We start from the raw sequence: 26,248 nt of genomic DNA on the forward strand, positions 1-26,248 counted from the left end.
TGGTTTAATGGTGATAAATGGTTGGTAATGGTGTTGTATGGAGTGGTTTAATGGTGATAAATGGTTGGTAATGGTGTTGTATGGAGTGGTTTAATGGTGATAAATGGTTGGTAATGGTGTTGTATGGAGTGGTTTAATGGTGATAAATGGTTAGTAATGGTGTTGTATGGTGTGGTTTAATGGTGATAAATGGTTGGTAATGGTGTTGTATGGAGTGGTTTAATGGTGATAAATGGTTGGTAGTGGTGTTGTATGGAGTGGTTTAATGGTGATAAATGGTTGGTAATGGTGTTGTATGGAGTGGTTTAATGGTGATAAATGGTTGGTAATGGTGTTGTATGGAGTGGTTTAATGGTGATAAATGGTTGGTAATGGTGTTGTATGGAGTGGTTTAATGGTGATAAATGGTTGGTCATGGTGTTGTATGGAGTGGTTTAATGGTGATAAATGGTTGGTAATGGTGTTGTATGGAGTGGTTTAATGGTGATAAATGGTTGGTAATGGTGTTGTATGGAGTGGTTTAAATGGTGATAAATGGTTGGTAATGGTGTTGTATGGAGTGGTTTAATGGTGATAAATGGTTGGTAATGGTGTTGTATGGAGTGGTTTAATGGTGATAAATGGTTGGTAATGGTGTTGTATGGAGTGGTTTAAATGGTGATAAATGGTTGCTAATGGTGTTGTATGGAGTGGTTTAATGGTGATAAATGGTTGGTAATGGTGTTGTATGGAGTGGTTTAATGGTGATAAATGGTTGGTAATGGTGTTGTATGGAGTGGTTTAATGGTCATAAATGGTTAGTAATGGTGTTGTATGGAGTGGTTTAATGGTGATAAATGGTTGGTAATGGTGTTGTATGGAGTGGTTTAAATGGTGATAAATGGTTGGTAATGGTGTTGTATGGAGTGGTTTAATGGTGATAAATGGTTAGTAATGGTGTTGCATGGAGTGGTTTAATGGTTGTGTGTGAAAGCTTAGCTTTGGATTTGTTGGATGGTGAGTTGAGAGATGTAAACAAATGTTTCCCAATAAAGCCCTTTGAATTTAATTGAGAGTGAGAAAGGCAGGCAGGCAGGCAGAGACAGACAGACAAACGGAGAGACAGACAGACAAACGGAGAGACAGACAGACAAACGGACAGACAGACAGACAGACAGACAGACAGACAGACAGACAGACAGACAGACAGACAGACAGACAGACAGACAGACAGAATACGTGGGCGAGTGGATTCCACAAAGAACACTGCTTTTCCACTAGTAAAGAGAGAGAGAAACTATTGGAATCTCACCACAGGTTTTATTTCAGGGTTTGGTCTCAGACAAATTACAGAAAGCAGGATGGGGAAGGAGAGGAAAGGGACCAAAGCATTTCCATTTGAAAGACCTGTCCTATTGCTATTCACTATAAAACTGAGGACTTTCACAAACACACACACGGACGCACACACACATACACGTGGACCTAGAGGTGTGTGTGGTTGCTGGCTTGGGCAGACACTCAGGAATTGTGACTAATTTCTGAGTGACCTGTGCCTAAGTCAGAGCACTAATATAATTAAAAATTCTCTAATGAATCCTAATGGCAATGAGTGTTATAAGTGTTATAAGAAACGTGTGTGTAGATCAGGGTTATAGGTCAGAGGTCATTTGTACCTCTTAGGTACCCACTCTCTCTATGGCCTTAATGACATCACTGATCCTCCTCTCCTCCCACTCCTTCCTCTTCACCTTGATAATGTTTTAAAACGAGCCACTTTTGGCTGCCGTGCTTGGCACGCTGTCGTCCATCTACCGTCTCCCTAACGTGATCATTCAAAGATCGATGGTTAAAACTATAATTCTCTGATGGTAAATCGTTATTGAGCTGCAAAAGTCAAGATGACTGAGGAGAAGTACAGGTCATGTCATCTAATATGCCTTGGGGAGTCCTTCACTTTGGTTTCTGTTCTACTTATAAAACGTATAAACTTATCATTTATAAAACGACAGTTCTGGCCCACGAGGAATGTAAGACTATTGTGCGTCTGTCTGTCTCTGTGTGTATGCATGGTCTCACAGGTCAGTAGGAACCTCACTGTGGATACATGAAGGAACCTCACTGTGGATACATGAAGGAACCTCACTGTGGATACATGAAGGAACCTCACTGTGGATACATGAAGGAACCTCACTGTGGATACATGAAGGAACCTCACTGTGGATACATGAAGGAACCTCACTGTGGATACATGAAGGAACCTCACTGTGGATACATGAAGGAACCTCACTGTGGATACATGAAGGAACCTCACTGTGGATACATGAAGGAACCTCACTGTGGATACATGAAGGAACCTCACTGTGGATACATGAAGGAACCTCACTGTGGATACATGAAGGAACCTCACTGTGGCTACATGAAGGAACCTCACTGTGGATACATGAAGGAACCTCACTGTGGATACATGAAGGAACCTCACTGTGGATACATGAAGGAACCTCACTGTGGATACATGAAGGAACCTCACTGTGGATACATGAAGGAACCTCACTGTGGCTACATGAAGGAACCTCACTGTGGATACATGAAGGAACCTCACTGTGGATACATGAAGGAACCTCACTGTGGATACATGAAGGAACCTCACTGTGGATACATGAAGGAACGTCACTGTGGAAACATGAAGGAACGTCACTGTGGATACATGAAGGAACCTCACTGTGGATACATGAAGGAACCTCACTGTGGCTACATGAAGGAACGTCACTGTGGATACATGAAGGAACCTCACTGTGGATACATGAAGGAACCTCACTGTGGATACATCAAGGAACCTCACTGTGGATACATGAAGGAACCTCACTGTGGATACATGAAGGAACCTCACTGTGGATACATGAAGGAACCTCACTGTGGATACATGAAGGAACGTCTCTGTGGCTACATGAAGGAACCTCACTGTGGATACATGAAGGAACGTCTCTGTGGCTACATGGAGGAACCTCACTGTGGAAACATGAAGGAACCTCACTGTGGAAACATGAAGGAACCTCACTGTGGATACATGAAGGAACCTCACTGTGGAAACATGAAGGAACCTCACTGTGGATACATGAAGGAACGTCACTGTGGAAACATGAAGGAACGTCACTGTGGAAACATGAAGGAACCTCACTGTGGATACATGAAGGAACGTCACTGTGGATACATGAAGGAACCTCACTGTGGAAACATGAAGGAACCTCACTGTGGAAACATGAAGGAACCTCACTGTGGATACATGAAGGAACCTCACTGTGGATACATGAAGGAACCTCACTGTGGAAACATGAAGGAACCTCACTGTGGAAACATGAAGGAACGTCACTGTGGATACATGTAGTTATCCTTCTTCGACGAAAGATCATGATAGTTAGAAATCAAATTAAGGACTCCTCTTTGAATCTGCGTATTTCTCCAAAGCTCAGATGTCCTGAGTCCGCACAGAACTGTGAGACAATGGAGACAGTATTTTAGTCTTGTATCTTTTGACACATTCATGAAAATAGTAATGGCCTCTAAAACTTCAAGCAGCCTACTGGACCCTATTCCAACTAAACTACTGAAAGAGCTACTTCCTGTGCTTGTCCCTCTTATATTGAACAAAATACATGACTCCCTTTCCTCCAGATGTGTACCAAACTCACTAAAAGTGGCAGGAATAAAAGGTACTCTTTCCAGTTTGTTTGTCTGTGATCGTCTTAAGCATCTGTAATAACTTTCTATTAAAGCATTCATTCAACCTGTCTATTCCCCTGCGTATGGTAGGGACGTGTCCTTATGAAATTCCTTGAAAAGCTGTTTTTCAAATTCTCCTCCTTTATCGGGATGTATTCTTGTAGGAAATCTGAACTTCGGAGCGTAGTTGTGCTACTGTTTTTCCTGATTTTGAGGTTGTAGTCTACACCTGGGCAAAGCACGTGAAATGGTCACTAGCATATACTCATAACCACCGTTGCATTTGTCCAAGTGTAGGAAGTCTACGGATACAAGTTCAAATGGCTGAGTAGTCACAATATTGGTCAGTGGTGCTTTCGTTTCACTGGAAGTTTTTTTCTGCTTCAGGCAAGTGCAGCTTATCATGATGCTCTATCTCTCTCTGCATGTACGGACAGAAGAACCTGTCTAGTATTAGCGATGTTGTGAGATCTACACCTTGATGACCCATTTCGTCATGTAGTTCCTTCAAGACTGTAGACTTGTAGTTCCCTGGCAACACCAGTTGCTTTCTGACTGATGTCTTTCGATGGAGGATACCATCCTCATCCAAGTCAATCTTGTCCCACTCTCTCGAAGACATCTGCTTTTCATGTTGAATGTTTTCAGTTCTTGCCCTGTTGGTTTTGAACATGAAAATGTAGCGATGTTGACGGTGACCCTAATATGGTGAAAATGATGTAGGCTGTGTGTAGCTGTCAGCGGTTATGATATGGTTTGTTTTTTGGCCTGGTCACAGACAGCTGACGTGTTGTCACTGAAGTCCACAAGTGAAAAGATGGCATAGATGAGAAAAGGGATCATACATTATGATTAAAAGGATCATGCTGTTTGTATGTGGCTGCAATGAAAGTGAACTGTGTTTGCGTGTGATCAGAGGTGTATTAATTCCACTGATTCTGTTGAAGAATGTTTCTTAGACGGAAGCAAATGGAACACACCTGAATTGGTTCGATAGAAGCTCTCATTTGCAATTGTTGGACAAAACGGTTAGACCCTAGATCAACTAGATACCGACAAGAGTACGCAAGGCGGTAAAGAGTTTGTCAGTGTCGGTCACATTGATTAGTGAAATTCCTCTTGACCTGTGCACCTACATTGTAAACTTGCATTCATAGGCCGGGTTGTAGCAACCTCATGACGGGTTTAGGGAACATTTTGAGTATCATGTAATAGCCTAAACCTATCAAGGTTACATTGAGCTGGGTGGATGGAATGAATAACAGTCATCTGATATGCAATATGCTCCCTCATCTTAAACAGCACAGATCGCCAATGGTGGATAAGGTTTTACACTCTCAACAGAAAGCCCTCTGCGTTGGTGGACAAGATGTTTCAGTGTCAACAGAAAGCCCTGCCTGTAGTGCAGATCCATTCTTACTGCAGCTCTCTGTTGACTAAATCACCAAAAGACTAGACCACTAGGACAGATCCATTCTTACTGCAGCTCTCTGTTGACTAAATCACCAATAGACTAGACCACTAGGACAGATCCATTCTTACTGCAGCTCTCTGTTGACTAAATCACCAATAGACTAGACCACTAGGACAGATCCATTCTTACTGCAGCTCTCTGTTGACTAAATCACCAAAAGACTAGACCACTAGGACAGATCCATTCTTACTGCAGCTCTCTGTTGACTAAATCACCAAAAGACTAGACCACTAGGACAGATCCATTCTTACTGCAGCTCTCTGTTGACTAAATCACCAAAAGACTAGACCACTAGGACAGATCCATTCTTACTGCAGCTCTCTGTTGACTAAATCACCAAAAGACTAGACCACTAGGACAGATCCATTCTTACTGCAGCTCTCTGTTGACTAAATCACCAATAGACTAGACCACTAGGACAGATCCATTCTTACTGCAGCTCTCTGTTGACTAAATCACCAAAAGACTAGACCACTTGCAGTCTACCAGAGCACACTCTGCTTCATCACAGGGGACAGTTTTAATACTCATCACTGCATCCTGTATCAACAGCTGAACCTCACTAAAGTCCTGTAGATCACTCCATTACTCCATTTATTTTACAAATATCTACTACACAAAGCTTCCAACTTATCTAACATCATTGCTAAGTATAAAAGAATGAGCTCCCAAGCCCGATTGCAGGATTGGTTAAGTATTGAGTTCCCTCTGGGCTCGACCATTTGTGACCCACCACCTATATTAGGTCCTATCTTTCAACATTTGAAATTGTGTTTCTTACATTGGATAAAAGTAGGAGACTTGTACAACTGCAGTTGTTCCACAATGGGAAAGTTATTCTGCTTTGAAAGTTGATAAACTTGTAACCCCACTTCTGAGAAAATGGCCCGTGAATGTTTTGCCTCCTGGAGAGCTCTTCTTTGTCAACACCCATTCAGCATCGCTCACACCCTCTTAAGCCTTAGTCCCACCCATCTCTTAAGCCTTAGCCCCACCCTTAGCCCCACCCATCTCATAAGCATTAGCCCCACCCATCTCTCAAGCCTTAGCCCCACCCATCTCTTAAGCCTTAGCCCCACCCATCTCTTAAGCCTTAGCCCCACCCATCTCTTAAGCCTTAGTCCCACCCATATCTTAAGCCTTAGTCCCACCCATATCTTAAGCCTTAGCCCCACCCATCTCTTAAGCCTTAGCCCCACCCATCTCTTAAGCCTTAGCCCCACCCATCTCTTTATGGATTCACAGTGTCGTAAACAACCAAAGATTAAGACTAAAAGTGGTGAAAAGTAGTAGCAAAAATAATTATCAAAATACACGTTATCTAGTCCCTGGCCTATTTCCTGACTTTGGTGCAGGTCATGTTGATCTTCAAATTACGGTCTCTGGTAAACACACTATATCAAATCTACGGTTATTTGTCACATAGGGAAGGTGTAAATGTTACAGTGAAATGGTTACTGGTATAGTTGCATAGTGGAGTCTTTTGTTGAGACGCGTAATCCCAACTCATACTACCATGCACCATCAGCAGGTAGCTAAAGCTAACCAACTAGGTTCAAGGTTAGCTAGCTGGCTAAAATTAGGCTATAAATAGCAATGCAAATGGCCTCATGAGATACAAAAAAATATTACTACACAGATCATACACGTAACGTTAGCTAGTGTTGCTGACATGTGTATAAACTTGAGCACACAGCCATGCAATCTCCATAGACAACCATTGGCAGTAGAATGGCCTTACTGAAGACCTCAGTGAATTTCAACGTCGTCATAGGATGCCACCTTTCCAACAAGTCAGTTCATCAAATGTCCGCCCTGCTAGAGCTGCCCTGTTCAACTGTAAGTGCTGTTATTGGGAGAAATGGAAATGTCTAGGAGCAACAACGGCTCAGCCGCGATGTGGTAGGCCACACAAGCTAAAAAATAAATAATTGTCTGTCCTTGGTTGCAACACTCACTACCGAGTTCCAAACTGCCTCTGGAAGCAACGTCAGCAACAAGAACTGATCCGTCGGGAGATTCATGAAATGGGTTTCCGTGGCCGAGCAGCGGCACACAAGCCTAAGATCACCTTATACAATGCCAAGCGTCGCTCGCCGCCATTGAACTGGAGCAGTGGAAACACGTTCTCTGGCAGTCGGACGGATGAATCTGGGTTTGATGGATGCCAGGAAAACACTACCTGGCCGAATGCATAATAAGTGTCTGGGGGCTGTTTTTCATGGTTCGGGCTCTGTCCCTTCCTTTCATTGAAGGGAAAACTTAACGCTACAGCAAACAATGACATGATTCTGTGCTTCCAACTTTGTGGGGAAGGCCATTTCCTGTTTCAGCGTGCCAATGCTCCAGTGCACAAGGTGGGGTCCATACAGAAATGGTTTCATTGAGATCAGTGTGGAAAAACTTGACTGGCTTCCACAGAGCCCTAACCTCAACAGAATCGAACACCTTTGGGATGAATTGGAACGCCAACTGCAAGCCAGGCCTAATCGGCCAACATCAGTGCTCAACCTCACTAAAGCTCTTGTAGCTGAATGGAAGCAAGTCTCCACAGCAATGTTCCAACATCTAGTGGAAATCCTCAGAAGAGGGGAGGCTGTTAGCAGCAAAGGGGGGACCGACTCCATATTAATGCCTATGATTTTGGAATGAGATGTTCGACGAGCAGGTGTCCACATACGTTTGGTCTTGTAGTGTATAATATCTGAAAATGTAGCTAACTCTCTATTTATACATGGATGAACGCTTCTCCCTCTCTGTCATGGAGGCCATGGTTGCCCTTAGTTTGTAGATGTAATCCGAAGATAGAGAAAATGCAGAAGGCTGTATAAAACACCTCCTCATCTCCTTAGCTATCATAATCTGATTCCACCGGGCATTCCACTGATTACAAAACTCAGTCAACTTCTTCCGTAACAACACTGTTGATTAACGTTTCTTCCCCAATCACTGTCATCAGAAGACTATAATGTCTGGTTCAATGAAAATGTTTTTACCTAAATCAGAGTTTTCCTCAACGTCTGATCTATTTTCAGTCAGAGAGTCATAATTAAAAAAATTATAATAATTATTTAACCTTTATTTAACTAGGCAAGTCAGTTATGAACACATTCTTATTTATAATGACAACCTTACCCCGGCCAAACCCTGATCCGGATGACACTGGGTCAATTGGGATTCCCAATCATGGTCGGTTATGATACAGAATCGAACCAGGGTCTGTAGTGACGCCTCTAGCACTGAGATGCAGTGCCTTAGACCGCTGAACCAGGGTCTGTAGTGACGCCTCAGACCGCTGCGGCACGATCGTCCTCCAGAAAGTAGTCCATCACAACGTTGTCCCTCTGATCTTTGTCTTTGTCGATCTTCGCCTGTCGCATTCAGGGAAGTACTGCTGAGAGCAGTAGGAACACAAAACACAGTTTTTCATGATATTTTTTCATAAAAGTCACGGTAGAAAGGATTATAGACACATACTGATCAGCTCATGTTATAGACAGAAGCATGCTACATGGCAGACCAATCCGAACTCATATCTCGGCATGTCCAGCCCATCCAGTATCGCAGCCAATCATGGCTAGCGGGAAGCTTCCTGTCTTTTTCCATGGCTAAATAAACTCGGTAATTTAACAGTTGTTTTCGTATTTACAGATGGTATACACGTTTGTTATTAAGTTACATGAAAGTTAACATGTTCCAGAAGGCATTCATGCCAAAAAAACAACGAATTTTGATTTAAAAAAAACATGTTAAAATGCTTACTTTGTGAATTAGTTACGTGCAACATATGCCTAGTTTCCTGGAATGGGTCATAATATAGGTAAATCCTCATTTAGTTTTACTGCACCCCATTGTTGGAATAATTGTGGTGTTGAGGTACCTGTTTTGGTGTTGAGGTTGTGGTGTTGAGGTTGTGGTGTTGAGGTACCTGTTGTGGTGTTGAGGTTTGGGTGTTGAGGTACCTGTTGTGTGGTGTTGAGGTTGTGGTGTTGCGGTTGTGCTGTTGAGGTTGTGCTGTTGAGGTTGTGGTGTTGAGGTTGTGGTGTTGAGGTTGTGGTGTTGAGGTTTGGGTATTGAGGTTGTGGTGTTGAGGTTGTTTTGGTGTTGAGGTACCTGTTGTGGTGTTGAGGTTGTGGTGTTGCGGTTGTGGTGCTGTTGAGGTTGTGCTGTTGAGGTTTGGGTGTTGAGGTTGTGGTGTTGAGGTACCTGTTGTGGTGTTGAGGTTGTGGTGTGTTGCGGTTGTGCTGTTGAGGTTGTGGTGTTGAGGTTGTGGTGTTGAGGTTGTGGTGTTGAGGTTGTGCTGTTGAGGTTTGGGTATTGAGGTTGTGGTGTTGAGGTTGCGGTTGTGCTGTTGAGGTTGAGGTTGTGGTGTTGAGGTTGTGCTGTTGAGGTTTGGGTATTGAGGTTGTGGTGTTGAGGTACCTGTTGTGGTGTTGAGGTTCTTGTTGTGGTGTTGAGGTTTGGGTGTTGAGGTACCTGTTGTGGTGTTGAGGTTGTGGTGTTGCGGTTGTGCTGTTGAGGTTGTGCTGTTGAGGTTTGGGTGTTGAGGTTGTGGTGTTGAGGTTGTGGTGTTGAGGTTTGGGTGTTGAGGTTGTGGTGTTGAGGTTGTGGTGTTGAGGTACCTGTTGTGGTGTTGAGGTTGTGGTGTTGAGGTTGTGGTGTTGAGGTTGTGGTGTTGAGGTTTGGGTGTTGAGGTTGTGGTGTTGAGGTTTGGGTATTGAGGTTGTGGTGTTGAGGTTGTGGTGTTGAGGTACCTGTTGTGGTGTTGAGGTTGTGGTGTTGAGGTTGTGGTGTTGAGGTACCTGTTGTGGTGTTGAGGTTGGGGTGTTGAGGTTTGGGTATTGAGGTTGTGGTGTTGAGGTACCTGTTGTGGTGTTGAAGTTGTGGTGTTGAGGTTGTGGTGTTGAAGTTGTGGTGTTGAGGTTGTGGTGTTGAGGTTGTGGTGTTGAGGTTGTGGTGTTGAGGTTGTGGTGTTGAGGTTGTGGTGTTGAAGTTGTGGTGTTGAGGTTGGGGTGTTGAGGTTTGGGTATTGAGGTTGTGGTGTTGAGGTTGAGCCTTTTATTATTGTTTTATTTGTAATGCAAATTTTTCTTCCTGTTTGTGAGAAAATGTTCATACTCAAGGCACCACTGGGAATGAGCTCTGGTCTCAGTTGGGCTACCACTGGGAATGAGCTCTGGTCTCAGTTGGGCTACCACTGGGAATGAGCTCTGGTCTCAGTTGGGCTACCACTGGGAATGAGCTCTGGTCTCAGTTGGGCTACCACTGGGAATGAGCTCTGGTCTCAGTTGGGCTACCACTGGGAATGAGCTCTGGTCTCAGTTGGGCTACCACTGGGAATGAGCTCTGGTCTCAGTTGGGATACCATTAAAATAAACCATTACAGAATATACTATCAAATAAATGTTTATAAAAAATAAACAGGTATTTAATAGAAGGTATTTTAACTATCACAGAAACTTGTGACTGTATTGTGTTTTAGTGTTCCTCATAACCCTAACCCAGGGAACACCCTTTCTCTCTATAAAGTCCCTAAAGGGGGGAAACCGGGTGACAACACTGTGTTTGGTGACAAAATGTATAATATGGGATGAAATAAAGCTATTTGTAGACATTGTGGTGATGTGGTGTTGCTGGAAAACAACAGACAGAGATCTAGTTTGGACTGGCCTATTACCAAGACGTTGTTAAAACCGAGGCTCAGGGCCTGTGTTCATAGTGTCAGACTAGAAGTGCTGATCTAGGAATGGCTTTGCCTAACATGGAAAAGGATGACCTAATCATAGATTAGTACTCGAGGGTGGCACTGGGCTTAGCTGAAACTATGACCTTCAACTGCAGCCTTGAGGCAGGGTCTCTCTCACTCACTCACTCACTCACTCACTCACTCACTCACTCACTCACTCACTCACTCACTCACTCACTCACTCACTCAAATAATCCCAGGGAGCAGTAGAGTGGGGAATCCACAGCAGGATGAGGAGACGTGGGACTGGAGTCAGGGACTGGAGACGTGGGACTGGAGACAGGGACTGGAGACAGGGACTGGAGTCAGGGACTGGAGACAGGGACTGGAGACAGGGACTGGAGTCAGAGCAGGCAGAACTGTAGCAGAGAGGAAAACCGTGTCAGGCAAGGAAAACAGTCACAACAGGATCTAAATAGTAACAAACACTCAATCAATTTCTGCATTTGTTTTCAAAGCAAGGGGTCAAGGCCCTGACCAGGAGGCCAAACAGTCCCGCTCCTTGAAAGCGGAAGCTCTACCCTTTAGATAAGTGCGGATGTTGCCTGTAATCCAAGGCTTCTGGTTGGGGTATGTACGTATGGTCACTGTGGGGACAACGTCATCGATGCACTTATTGATGAGGCCAGTGACTGATTTGATGTACTCCTCAATCAGAAGAATCCATTTGACTCATGCAGCGTGACACATCTCCTTCGCATCGAGTTGATCAGGCTGTTGATTGTGGCCTGTGGAATGTTGTCCCACCCCCCTTCAATGGCTGTGAGAAGATGCTGGATATTGGCGGGAGCTGGAACCCAAACATGCTCAATGGGTGACATATCTGGTGAGTATGTACGCCATGGAAGAACTGGGACATTTTCAGCCTCCAGGAATGGTGTCCAGATCCTTGTGACATGGGGCCGTGCATTATCACGCTGAAACATGAGGTGATGGCGGAGGATGAATGGCACGACAACAGGCCTCAGGATGTCGTCACGGTATCACTGTACATTCAATTTTCCATTGATAAAATGCAATTGTGTTCGTTGTCCATAGCTTATGTCTGCCCATACCATAACCCCCCCCACCATGGGGCCCTCTGTTCACAACGTTGACATCAGTAAACACCATACCATAACCCCCCCACCATGGGGCCCTCTGTTCACAACGTTGACATCAGTAAACACCATACCATAACCCCCCCCACCATGGGGCCCTCTGTTCACAACGTTGACATCAGTAAACACCATACCATAACCCCCCCACCATGGGGCCCTCTGTTCACAACGTTGACATCAGTAAACACCATACCATAACCCCCCACCATGGGGCCCTCTGTTCACAACGTTGACATCAGTAAACACCATACCATAACCCCCCACCATGGGGCTCTCTGTTCACAACGTTGACATCAGTAAACACCATACCATAACCCCCCCACCATGGGGCTCTCTGTTCACAACGTTGACATCAGTAAACACCATACCATAATGGGGCCCCCCACCATGGGGGCTCTCTGTTCACAACGTTGACATCAGTAAACACCATACCATAACCCCCCACCATGGGGCCCTCTGTTCACAACCCCCCACCATGGGGCCCTCTGTTCACAACCCCCCCCACCATGGGGCCCTCTGTTCACAACGTTGACATCAGTAAACACCATACCATAACCCCCCCCCACTGTTCAACGTTGACATCAGTAAACACCACATAACCCCCACCACAACATGGGGCTCTCTGTTCATAACCCCCCACCATGGGGCCCTCTGTTCATAACCCCCACCATGGGGCACTCTGTTCACAACGTTGACATCAGTAAACACCATACCATAACCCCCCACCATGGGGCCCTCTGTTCAACAACCCCCCCACCATGGGGCCCTCTGTTCACAACGTTGACATCAGTAAACACCATGGGGCCCTCTGTTCACAATGACACCATAACCCACCCCACCATGGGGCCCTCTGTTCATAACCCCCCACCATGGGGCCTCTGTTCACAACGTTGACATCAGTAAACACCATACCATAACCCCCCACCATGGGGCACTCTGTTCACAACGTTGACATCAGTAAACACCATACCATAACCCCCCACCATGGGGCTCTCTGTTCATAACCCCCCACCATGGGGCACTCTGTTCACAACCCCCCACCATGGGGCCCTCTGTTCACAACCCCCCCACCATGGGGCCCTCTGTTCACAACGTTGACATCAGTAAACACCATACCATAACCCCCCACCACCATGGGGCTCTCTGTTCATAACCCCCCACCATGGGGCCCTCTGTTCATAACCCCCCACCATGGGGCACTCTGTTCACAACGTTGACATCAGTAAACACCATACCATAACCCCCCACCATGGGGCCCTCTGTTCATAACCCCCCACCATGGGGCCCTCTGTTCACAACCCCCCCACCATGGGGCCCTCTGTTCACAACGTTGACATCAGTAAACACCATACCATAACCCCCCCACCATGGGGCCCTCTGTTCACAACGTTGACATCAGTAAACACCATACCATAACCCCCCCCCCATGGGGGGGCACCCCTCTGTTCACAACGTTGACATCAGTAAACACCATACCATAATCCCCCCCCCACCATGGGGCCCTCTCTTAACAACCCCCCACCATGGGGCTCTCTGTTCACAACCCCCCCACCATGGGGCTCTCTGTTCACAACCCCCCCACCATGGGGCCCTCTGTTCACAACATTGACATCAACAAACCACTCGCCCACAAAACAAATGTGTACATAACATTTGAGAGAATTAATCTTTTCTTGTATAAGGAACATTTCTGGGATATTTTATTTCAGCTTATGAAACACGGGACCACCACTTTACATGTTTTATTTCTGTTCAGTGTATATATAGTATAATAAAAATAGACTACTAACACTACAGCTCTACAAAAGGGAAAACTGGCATATACAGTAGAAGACTACTAACACCAATAACAAATATTTCAGTTCTACAAAAGGGAAAACTGGCATATGGTTTGTTTGGGTGGTGCAATGAGGTGTTCAGAGTCACTTTGATACAAGGAGAGATTCTTATTATGGGAACTGTCACATCCCCTCTTGTTACAGGACCTTTCACATCTCCTCTTGTTACGGGACCTTTCACATCTCCTCTTGTTACAGGACCTGTCACATCCCCTCTTGTTACGGGACCTTTCACATCCCCTCTTGTTACAGGACCTTTCACATCCCCTCTTGTTACGAGACCTTTCACATCCCCTCTTGTTACGGGACCTTTCACATCTCCTCTTGTTACGGGACCTTTCACATCCCCTCTTGTTACGGGACCTTTCACATCTCCTCTTGTTACAGGACCTTTCACATCTCCTCTTGTTACGGGACCTTTCACATCCCCTCTTGTTACGGGACCTTTCACATCTCCTCTTGTTACAGGACCTTTCACATCTCCCTCTTGTTACAGGACCTTTCACATCCCCTCTTGTTACGGGACCTTTCACATCTCCTCTTGTTACAGGACCTTTCACATCTCCTCTTGTTACGGGACCTTTCACATCCCCTCTTGTTACAGGACCTTTCACATCTCCTCTTGTTACAGGACCTTTCACATCCCCTCTTGTTACGGGACCTTTCACATCCCCTCTTGTTACAGGACCTTTCACATCTCCTCTTGTTACAGGACCTTTCACATCCCCTCTTGTTACAGGACCTGTCACATCCCCTCTTGTTACAGGACCTGTCACATCTCCTCTTGTTACGGGACCTTCACATCCCCTCTTGTTACGGGACCTGTCACATCCCCTCTTGTTACAGGACCTTTCACATCTCCTCTTGTTACGGGACCTTTCACATCTCCTCTTGTTACGAGACCTTTCACATCTCCTCTTGTTACGGGACCTTTCACATCTCCTCTTGTTACGGGACCTTTCACATCTCCTCTTGTTACAGGACCTGTCACATCTCCTCTTGTTACGAGACCTTTCACATCTCCTCTTGTTACGGGACCTTTCACATCTCCTCTTGTTACGGGACCTGTCACATCTCCTCTTGTTACAGGACCTTTCACATCTCCTCTTGTTACAGGACCTGTCACATCTCCTCTTGTTACAGGACCTTTCACATCTCCTCTTGTTACAGGACCTGTCACATCTCCTCTTGTTACGGGACCTGTCACATCTCCTCTTGTTACAGGACCTTTCACATCTCCTCTTGTTACGGGACCTTTCACATCTCCTCTTGTTACAGGACCTTTCACATCTCCTCTTGTTACAGGACCTGTCACATCTCCTCTTGTTACGGGACCTTTCACATCCCCTCTTGTTACGGGACCTTTCACATCTCCTCTTGTTACGGGACCTTTCACATCTCCTCTTGAGAGTTATCAACTTCTTTGTATACAGGAGGTATTGTCTGTGAGAGAAAGACAAACAATATCACACATTCATGGGCAATTGTTGCGTTCTGTCTGTAATCCTACTGTATCAGCATGGTGTAGAATGAGACATCTCACAGACACACGTTAGCTAGCTAGCTACAACACACGGGTATAGTTACTCCAAGATGTCACAGACACATGTTAGCTAGCAAGCTACAACACACAGGTATAGTTACTCCAAGATGTCACAGACACATGTTAGCTGTGAGAGAAAGCAAACAATATCAACATTCACAGGTCTATAAGTTACTCCAAGATGTCACAGACACGTTAGCTAGCTAGCTACAACACACGGGTATAGTTACTCCAAGATGTCACAGACACATGTTAGCTAGCAAGCTACAACACACAGGTATAGTTACTCCAAGATGTCACAGACACATGTTAGCTAGCAAGCTACAACACACAGGTATAGTTACTCCAAGATGTCACAGCCACACGTTAGCTAGCTAGCTACAACACACAGGTATAGTTACTCCAAGATGTCACAGACACACGTTAGCTAGCTAGCTACAACACACAGGTATAGTTACTCAAAGATGTCACAGACACACGTTAGCTAGCTAGCTACAACACACAGGTATAGTTACTCAAAGATGTCACAGACACACGTTAGCTAGCTAGGTAAAACACACAGGTATAGTTACTCCAAGACTAATATGAGTCATCAAGTCAAAAATCATTCCTTTACTCTCTGCCATCATTATAACATTTTTCCAGATTTTAGGAATCATCATGTGGCCTCGGATAGACAGTGCACGGTAACATAGCTCCTGTGAATGTGTAAACTAGTACTGCCCCCATTTTTAAAAAGCCTGCCTTTCGAGAGTGGGAACGAGGAAGAATGGTTCCCTTCAGGCTGTAATCTTTACAAAACCTGGGAAAATGAGTCAACCGAGATAACCTGAAATGTCATGGCAGATAGGAACATTGTTGAGACAAGTCATCTACTCACTGATGGCGTGATCGTGCAATTAGGTGAAACACAAAGACAACAATAATTGCGACAAAACATGAATCTATAATTCAAAAATACTGCTGTTGTGCATAATGATGTGTGAAACACCTTCTCATCATTCCTAATTATGGAAGGAGACTGGAAAAACACCCTCTCATCATTCCTAATTATGGAAGGAGACTGGAAAAACACCCTCTCATCATTCCTAATTATGGAAGGAGACTGGAAAAACACCCTCTCATCATTCCTAATTATGGAAGGAGACTGGAAAAACACCCTCTCATCATTCCTAATTATGGAAGGAGACTGGAAAAACACCATCTCATCGTTCCTAATTATGGAAGGAGACTGGAAAAACAACCCAAATACTGTCTTCCTTTCTGTAGTAGATGGTAGACCAGGGTAATATAATGACATTAGATGGTAGACCAGGTTAATATAATGACAGTAGATGGTAGACCAGGGTAATATAATGACAGTAGATGGTAGACCAGGGTAATATAATGACAGTAGATGGTAGACCAGGGTAATATAATGACAGTAGATGGTAGACCAGGGTAATATAATGACAGTAGATGGTAGACCAGGTTAATATAATGACAGTAGATGGTAGACCAGGGTAAATATAATGACAGTAGATAGTAGACCAGGGTAAATATAATGACAGTAGATGGTAGACCAGGTTAATATAGTGACAGTAGATGGTAGACCAGGGTAATATAATGACAGTAGATGATAGAACAGGGTAATATAATGACAGTAGAGGGTAGACCAGGGTAATATAATGACAGTAGAGGGTAGACCAGGGTAATATAATAACAGTAGAGACCAGGGTAATATAATGACAGTAGATGGTAGACCAGGGTAATATAATGACAGTAGATGGTAGACCAGGGTAATATAATGACAGTAGAGGGTAGACCAGGGTAATATAATGACAGTAGATGGTAGACCAGGGTAATATAATGACAGTAGATGGTAGACCAGGGTAATATAATGACAGTAGATGGTAGACCAGGGTAATATAATGACAGTCGATAGACCAGGTTAATATAATGACAGTAGATGGTAGACCAGGGTAATATAATGACAGTAGATGGTAGACCAGGGTAATATAATGACAGTAGATGGTAGACCAGGGTAATATAATGACAGTAGATGGTAGACCAGGGTAATATAATGACAGTAGATGGTAGACCAGGGTAATATAATGACAGTAGATGGTAGACCAGGGTAATATAATGACAGTAGATGGTAGACCAGGGTAATATAATGACAGTAGATGGAGACCAGGGTAATATAATGACAGTAGATGGTAGACCAGGGTAATATAATGACAGTAGAGGGTAGACCAGGGTAATATAATGACAGTAGATGGTAGACCAGGGTAATATAATGACAGTAGATGGTAGACCAGGGTAATATAATGACAGTAGATGGTAGACCAGGGTAATATAATGACAGTAGATGGTAGACCAGGGTAATATAATGACAGTAGATGGTAGACCAGGGTAATATAATGACAGTAGATGGTAGACCAGGGTAATATAATGACAGTAGATGGTAGACCAGGGTAATATAATGACAGTAGATGGTAGACCAGGGTAATATAATGACAGTAGAGGGTAGACCAGGGTAATATAATGACAGTAGATGGAAGACCAGGGTAATATAATGACAGTAGATGGTAGACCAGGGTAATATAATGACAGTAGATGGTAGACCAGGGTAATATAATGACAGTAGATGGTAGACCAGGGTAATAGAATGATGACAGTAGATGTAGACCAGGGTAATATAATGACAGTAGATGGTAGACCAGGGTAATATAATGACAGTAGATGGTAGACCAGGGTAATATAATGACAGTAGATGGTAGACCAGGGTAATATAATGACAGTAGAGGGTAGACCAGGGTAATATAATGACAGTAGAGGGTAGACCAGGGTAATATAATGACAGTAGGTAATATAATGACAGTAGATGGTAGACCAGGGTAATATAATGACAGTAGATGGTAGACCAGGGTAATATAATGACAGTAGATGGTAGACCAGGGTAATATAATGACAGTAGATGGTAGACCAGGGTAATATAATGACAGTAGATGGTAGACCAGGGTAATATAATGACAGTAGATGGTAGACCAGGGTAATATAATGACAGTAGATGGTAGACCAGGGTAATATAATGACAGTAGATGGTAGACCAGGGTAATATAATGACAGTAGATGGTAGACCAGGGTAATATAATGACAGTAGATGGTAGACCAGGGTAATATAATGACAGTAGATGGTAGACCAGGGTAATATAATGACAGTAGATGGAGACCAGGGTAATATAATGACAGTAGATGGTAGACCAGGGTAATATAATGACAGTAGATGGTAGACGGTAATATAATGACAGTAGATGGTAGACCAGGGTAATATAATGACAGTAGATGGTAGACCAGGGTAATATAATGACAGTAGATGGTAGACCAGGGTAATATAATGACAGTAGATGGTAGACCAGGGTAATATAATGACAGTAGAGGGTAGACCAGGGTAATATAATGACAGTAGATGGTAGACCAGGGTAATAGAATAATGACAGTAGATGGTAGACCAGGGTAATATAATGACAGTAGATGGTAGACCAGGGTAATATAATGACAGTAGATGGTAGACCAGGGTAATATAATGACAGTAGATGGTAGACCAGGGTAATATAATGACAGTAGATGGAAGACCAGGGTAATATAATGACAATAGATTGTAGGCCAAGTTAATATAATGAGAGTAGATGGTAAACCAGGGTAATATAATGACAGTAGATGGTAGACCAGGGTAATAGAATGATGACAGTAGATGTAGACCAGGGTAATATAATGACAGTAGAGGGTAGACCAGGGTAATATAATGACAGTAGATGGTAGACCAGGGTAATAGAATGATGACAGTAGATGTAGACCAGGGTAATATAATGACAGTAGAGGGTAGACCAGGGTAATATAATGACAGTAGATGGTAGACCAGGGTAATATAATGACAGTAGATGGTAGACCAGGGTAATATAATGACAGTAGAGGGTAGACCAGGGTAATATAATGACAGTAGATGGTAGACCAGGGTAATATAATGACAGTAGAGGGTAGACCAGGGTAATATAATGACAGTAGATGGTAGACCAGGGTAATATAATGACAGTAGATGGTAGACCAGGGTAATATAATGACAGTAGATGGTAGACCAGGGTAATATAATGACAGTAGATGGTAGACCAGGGTAATATAATGACAGTAGATGGTAGACCAGGGTAATATAATGACAGTAGATGGTAGACCAGGGTAATATAATGACAGTAGATGGTAGACCAGGGTAATATAATGACAGTAGATGGTAGACCAGGGTAATATAATGACAGTAGATGGTAGACCAGGGTAATATAATGACAGTAGATGGTAGACCAGGGTAATATAATGACATTAGATGGTAGACCAGGTTAATATAATGACAGTAGATGGTAGACCAGGGTAATATAATGACAGTAGATGGTAGACCAGGGTAATATAATGACAGTAGATGGTAGACCAGGGTAATATAATGACAGTAGATGGTAGACCAGGGTAATATAATGACAGTAGATGGTAGACCAGGGTAATATAATGACAGTAGATGGTAGACCAGGGTAATATAATGACAGTAGATGGAAGACCAGGGTAATATAATGACAGTAGATGGTAGACCAGGGTAATATAATGACAGTAGATGGTAGACCAGGGTAATATAATGACAGTAGATGGAAGACCAGGGTAATATAATGACAGTAGAGGGTAGACCAGGGTAATATAATGACAGTAGATGGTAGACCAGGGTAATATAATGACAGTAGATGGTAGACCAGGGTAATATAATGACAGTAGATGGTAGACCAGGGTAATATAATGACAGTAGAGGGTAGACCAGGGTAATATAATGACAGTAGATGGTAGACCAGGGTAATATAATGACAGTAGATGGTAGACCAGGGTAATATAATGACAGTAGATGGTAGACCAGGGTAATATAATGACAGTAGATGGTAGACCAGGGTAATATAATGACAGTAGATGGTAGACCAGGGTAAAAATGACAGTAGATGGTAGACCAGGGTAATATAATGACAGTAGGGTAGTAATACCAGCCTAGGTAATATAATGACAGTCAATATAGGTAGACCAGGGTAATATAATGACACAGTAATATCAGTAGGGTAGACCAGGTAATATAATGACAGTAGAAGGCCAGGGTAATATAAGACCAGGGACCATATAATGACAGTAGACAGTAGACCAGGGTAATACCATGACAGTAGATGGTAGACCAGGGTAATATAATGACAGTAGAGTAGATGGTAAAATGAGGTAATATAATGACAGTAGATGGTAGACCAGGGTAATATAAGGCCATAGATGGTAGACCAGGTAATATAATGAGATGGTAGTACCACTGTAATATAATGACAGTAGATGGTAGACCAGGGTAATATAATGACAGTAGAGTAGATGGTAATATAATGACAGTACTTTAAAGGGTAATATAATGACAGTAGATGGTAGACCAGGGTAATATAATGACAGTAGATGGTAGACCAGGGTAATATAATGACAGTAGATGGTAGACCAGGGTAATATAATGACAGTAGATGGTAGACCACTCATCCAGGGTAATATAAATGACAGTAGATGATGACCAGGGTAATATAATGACAGTAGATGGTAGACCAGGGTAATATAATGACAGTAGATGTATAGACCAGGGTAATATAATGACAGTAGATGGTAGACCAGGGTAATATAATGACAGACCAGGGAACTAGAAGATAATGACAGGTATAGATGGTAGACCAGGGTAAACAATGACATGAGATGGTAAGATAATGACAGTAGACCAGGGTAATATAATGACAGTAATATAATGACAGTAGATGGTAGACCAGGGTAATATAATGACAGTAGATGGTAGACCAGGGTAATATAATGACAGTAGATGGTAGACCAGGGTAATATAATGACAGTAGATGGTAGACCAGGGTAATATAATGACAGTAGATGGTAGACCAGGGTAATATAATGACAGTAGATGGTAGACCAGGGTAATATAATGACAGTAGATGGTAGACCAGGGTAATATAATGACAGTAGATGGTAGACCAGGGTAATATAATGACAGTAGATGGTAGACCAGGGTAATATAATGACAGTAGATGGTAGACCAGGGTAATATAATGACAGTAGATGGTAGACCAGGGTAATATAATGACAGTAGATGGAATACCAGGGTAATATAATGACAGTAGATGGTAGACCAGGGTAATATAATGACAGTAGAGGGTAGACCAGGTAATATAATAATATAGATGACCAGGGTAATATATGAGAGACCAGGTAATATAATGACAGTAGATGGTAGACCAGGGTAATATAATGACAGTAGATGGTAGACCAGGGTAATATAATGATGACAGTAGATAGGGTAATATAATGACAGTAGATGGTAGACCAGGGTAATATAATGACAGTAGATGGTAGACCAGGGTAATATAATGACAGTAGATGGTAGACCAGGGTAATATAATGACAGTAGATGGTAGACCAGGGTAATATAATGACAGTAGATGGTAGACCAGGGTAATATAATGACAGTAGATGGTAGACCAGGGTAATATAATGACAGTAGATGGTAGACCAGGGTAATATAATGACAGTAGATGGTAGACCAGGGTAATATAATGACAGTAGATGGTAGACCAGGGTAATATAATGACAGTAGATGGTAGACCAGGGTAATATAATGACAGTAGATGGTAGACCAGGGTAATATAATGACAGTAGATGGTAGACCAGGGTAATATAATGACAGTAGAGGGTAGACCAGGGTAGACCAGGGTAATATAATGACAGTAGATGGTAGACCAGGGTAATATAATGACAGTAGATGGTAGACCAGGGTAATATAATGACAGTAGATGGTAGACCAGGGTAATATAATGACAGTAGATGGTAGACCAGGGTAATATAATGACAGTAGATGGTAGACCAGGGTAATATAATGACAGTAGATGGTAGACCAGGGTAATATAATGACAGTAGATGGTAGACCAGGGTAATATAATGACAGTAGATGGTAGACCAGGGTAATATAATGACAGTAGATGGTAGACCAGGGTAATATAATGACAGTAGATGGTAGACCAGGGTAATATAATGACAGTAGATGGTAGACCAGGGTAATATAATGACAGTAGATGGTAGACCAGGGTAATATAATGACAGTAGATGGTAGACCAGGGTAATATAATGACAGTAGATGGTAGACCAGGGTAATATAATGACAGTAGATGGTAGACCAGGGTAATATAATGACAGTAGATGGTAGACCAGGGTAATATAATGACAGTAGATGGTAGACCAGGGTAATATAATGACAGTAGATGGTAGACCAGGGTAATATAATGACAGTAGATGGTAGACCAGGGTAATATAATGACAGTAGATGGTAGACCAGGGTAATATAATGACAGTAGATGGTAGACCAGGGTAATATAATGACAGTAGATGGTAGACCAGGGTAATATAATGACAGTAGATGGTAGACCAGGGTAATATAATGACAGTAGATGGTAGACCAGGGTAATATAATGACAGTAGATGGTAGACCAGGGTAATATAATGACAGTAGATGGTAGACCAGGGTAATATAATGACAGTAGATGGTAGACCAGGGTAATATAATGACAGTAGATGGTAGACCAGGGTAATATAATGACAGTAGATGGTAGACCAGGGTAATATAATGACAGTAGATGGTAGACCAGGGTAATATAATGACAGTAGATGGTAGACCAGGGTAATATAATGACAGTAGATGGTAGACCAGGGTAATATAATGACAGTAGATGGTAGACCAGGTAAATAAATAATGACAGTAGATGGTAGACCAGGGTAATATAATGACAGTAGATGGTAGACCAGGGTAATATAATGACAGTAGATGGTAGACCAGGGTAATATAATGACAGTAGATGGTAGACCAGGGTAATATAATGACAGTAGATGGTAGACCAGGGTAATATAATGACAGTAGATGGTAGACCAGGGTAATATAATGACAGTAGATGGTAGACCAGGGTAATATAATGACAGTAGATGGTAGACCAGGGTAATATAATGACAGTAGATGGTAGACCAGGGTAATATAATGACAGTAGATGGTAGACCAGGGTAATATAATGACAGTAGATGGTAGACCAGGGTAATATAATGACAGTAGATGGTAGACCAGGGTAATATAATGACAGTAGATGGTAGACCAGGGTAATATAATGACAGTAGATGGTAGACCAGGGTAATATAATGACAGTAGATGGTAGACCAGGGTAATATAATGACAGTAGATGGTAGACCAGGGTAATATAATGACAGTAGATGGTAGACCAGGGTAATATAATGACAGTAGATGGTAGACCAGGGTAATATAATGACAGTAGATGGTAGACCAGGGTAATATAATGACAGTAGATGGTAGACCAGGGTAATATAATGACAGTAGATGGTAGACCAGGGTAATATAATGACAGTAGAGGGTAGACCAGGGTAATATAATGACAGTAGATGGTAGACCAGGGTAATATAATGACAGTAGATGGTAGACCAGGGTAATATAATGACAGTAGATGGTAGACCAGGGTAATATAATGACAGTAGATGGTAGACCAGGGTAATATAATGACAGTAGATGGTAGACCAGGGTAATATAATGACAGTAGATGGTAGACCAGGGTAATATAATGACAGTAGGATGGTAGACCAGGGTAATATAATGACAGTAGATGGTAGACCAGGGTAATATAATGACAGTAGATGGAAGACCAGGGTAATATAATGACAGTAGATGGAATACCGGCGTAAATATAATGACAGTAGATGGTAGACCAGGGTAATATAATGACAGTAGATGGTAGACCAGGGTAATATAATGACAGTAGATGGTAGACCAGGGTAATATAATGACAGTAGATGGTAGACCAGGGTAATATAATGACAGTAGATGGTAGACCAGGGTAATATAATGACAGTAGATGGTAGACCAGGGTAATATAATGACAGTAGATGGTAGACCAGGGTAATATAATGACAGTAGATGGTAGACCAGGGTAATATAATGACAGTAGATGGTAGACCAGGGTAATATAATGACAGTAGATGGTAGACCAGGTAATATAATGACAGTAGATGGTAGACCAGGGTAATATAATGACAGTAGATGGTAGACCAGGGTAATATAATGACAGTAGATGGTAGACCAGGGTAATATAATGACAGTAGATGGTAGACCAGGGTAATATAATGACAGTAGATGGTAGACCAGGGTAATATAATGACAGTAGATGGTAGACCAGGGTAATATAATGACAGTAGATGGTAGACCAGGGTAATATAATGACAGTAGATGGTAGACCAGGGTAATATAATGACAGTAGATGGTAGACCAGGGTAATATAATGACAGTAGATGGTAGACCAGGGTAATATAATGACAGTAGATGGTAGACCAGGGTAATATAATGACAGTAGATGGTAGACCAGGGTAATATAATGACAGTAGATGGTAGACCAGGGTAATATAATGACAGTAGATGGTAGACCAGGGTAATATAATGACAGTAGATGGTAGACCAGGGTAATATAATGACAGTAGATGGTAGACCAGGGTAATATAATGACAGTAGATGGTAGACCAGGGTAATATAATGACAGTAGATGGTAGACCAGGGTAATATAATGACAGTAGATGGTAGACCAGGGTAATATAATGACAGTAGATGGTAGACCAGGGTAATATAATGACAGTAGATGGTAGACCAGGGTAATATAATGACAGTAGATGGTAGACCAGGGTAATATAATGACAGTAGATGGTAGACCGGGGTAATATAATGACAGTAGATGGTAGACCAGGGTAATATAATGACAGTAGAGTAGACCAGGGTAATATAATGACAGTAGATGGTAGACCAGGGTAATATAATGACAGTAGATGGTAGACCAGGGTAATATAATGACAGTAGATGGTAGACCAGGGTAATATAATGACAGTAGATGGTAGACCAGGGTAATATAATGACAGTAGATGGTAGACCAGGGTAATATAATGACAGTAGATGGTAGACCAGGGTAATATAATGACAGTAGATGGTAGACCAGGGTAATATAATGACAGTAGATGGTAGACCAGGGTAATATAATGACAGTAGATGGTAGACCAGGGTAATATAATGACAGTAGATGGTAGACCAGGGTAATATAATGACAGTAGATGGTAGACCAGGGTAATATAATGACAGTAGATGGTAGACCAGGGTAATATAATGACAGTAGATGGTAGACCAGGGTAATATAATGACAGTAGATGGTAGACCAGGGTAATATAATGACAGTAGATGGTAGACCAGGGTAATATAATGACAGTAGATGGTAGACCAGGGTAATATAATGACAGTAGATGGTAGACCAGGGTAATATAATGACAGTAGAGGGTAGACCAGGGTAATATAATGACAGTAGATGGTAGACCAGGGTAATATAATGACAGTAGATGGTAGACCAGGGTAATATAATGACAGTAGATGGTAGACCAGGGTAATATAATGACAGTAGATGGTAGACCAGGGTAATATAATGACAGTAGATGGTAGACCAGGGTAATATAATGACAGTAGATGGTAGACCAGGGTAATATAATGACAGTAGATGGTAGACCAGGGTAATATAATGACAGTAGATGGTAGACCAGGGTAATATAATGACAGTAGATGGTAGACCAGGGTAATATAATGACAGTAGATGGTAGACCAGGGTAATATAATGACAGTAGATGGTAGACCAGGGTAATATAATGACAGTAGATGGTAGACCAGGGTAATATAATGACAGTAGATGG

The sequence above is a fragment of the Oncorhynchus keta genome, chromosome 24 (assembly GCF_023373465.1).
Source record: "Oncorhynchus keta strain PuntledgeMale-10-30-2019 chromosome 24, Oket_V2, whole genome shotgun sequence".
Lineage (NCBI taxonomy): Eukaryota > Metazoa > Chordata > Actinopteri > Salmoniformes > Salmonidae > Oncorhynchus > Oncorhynchus keta.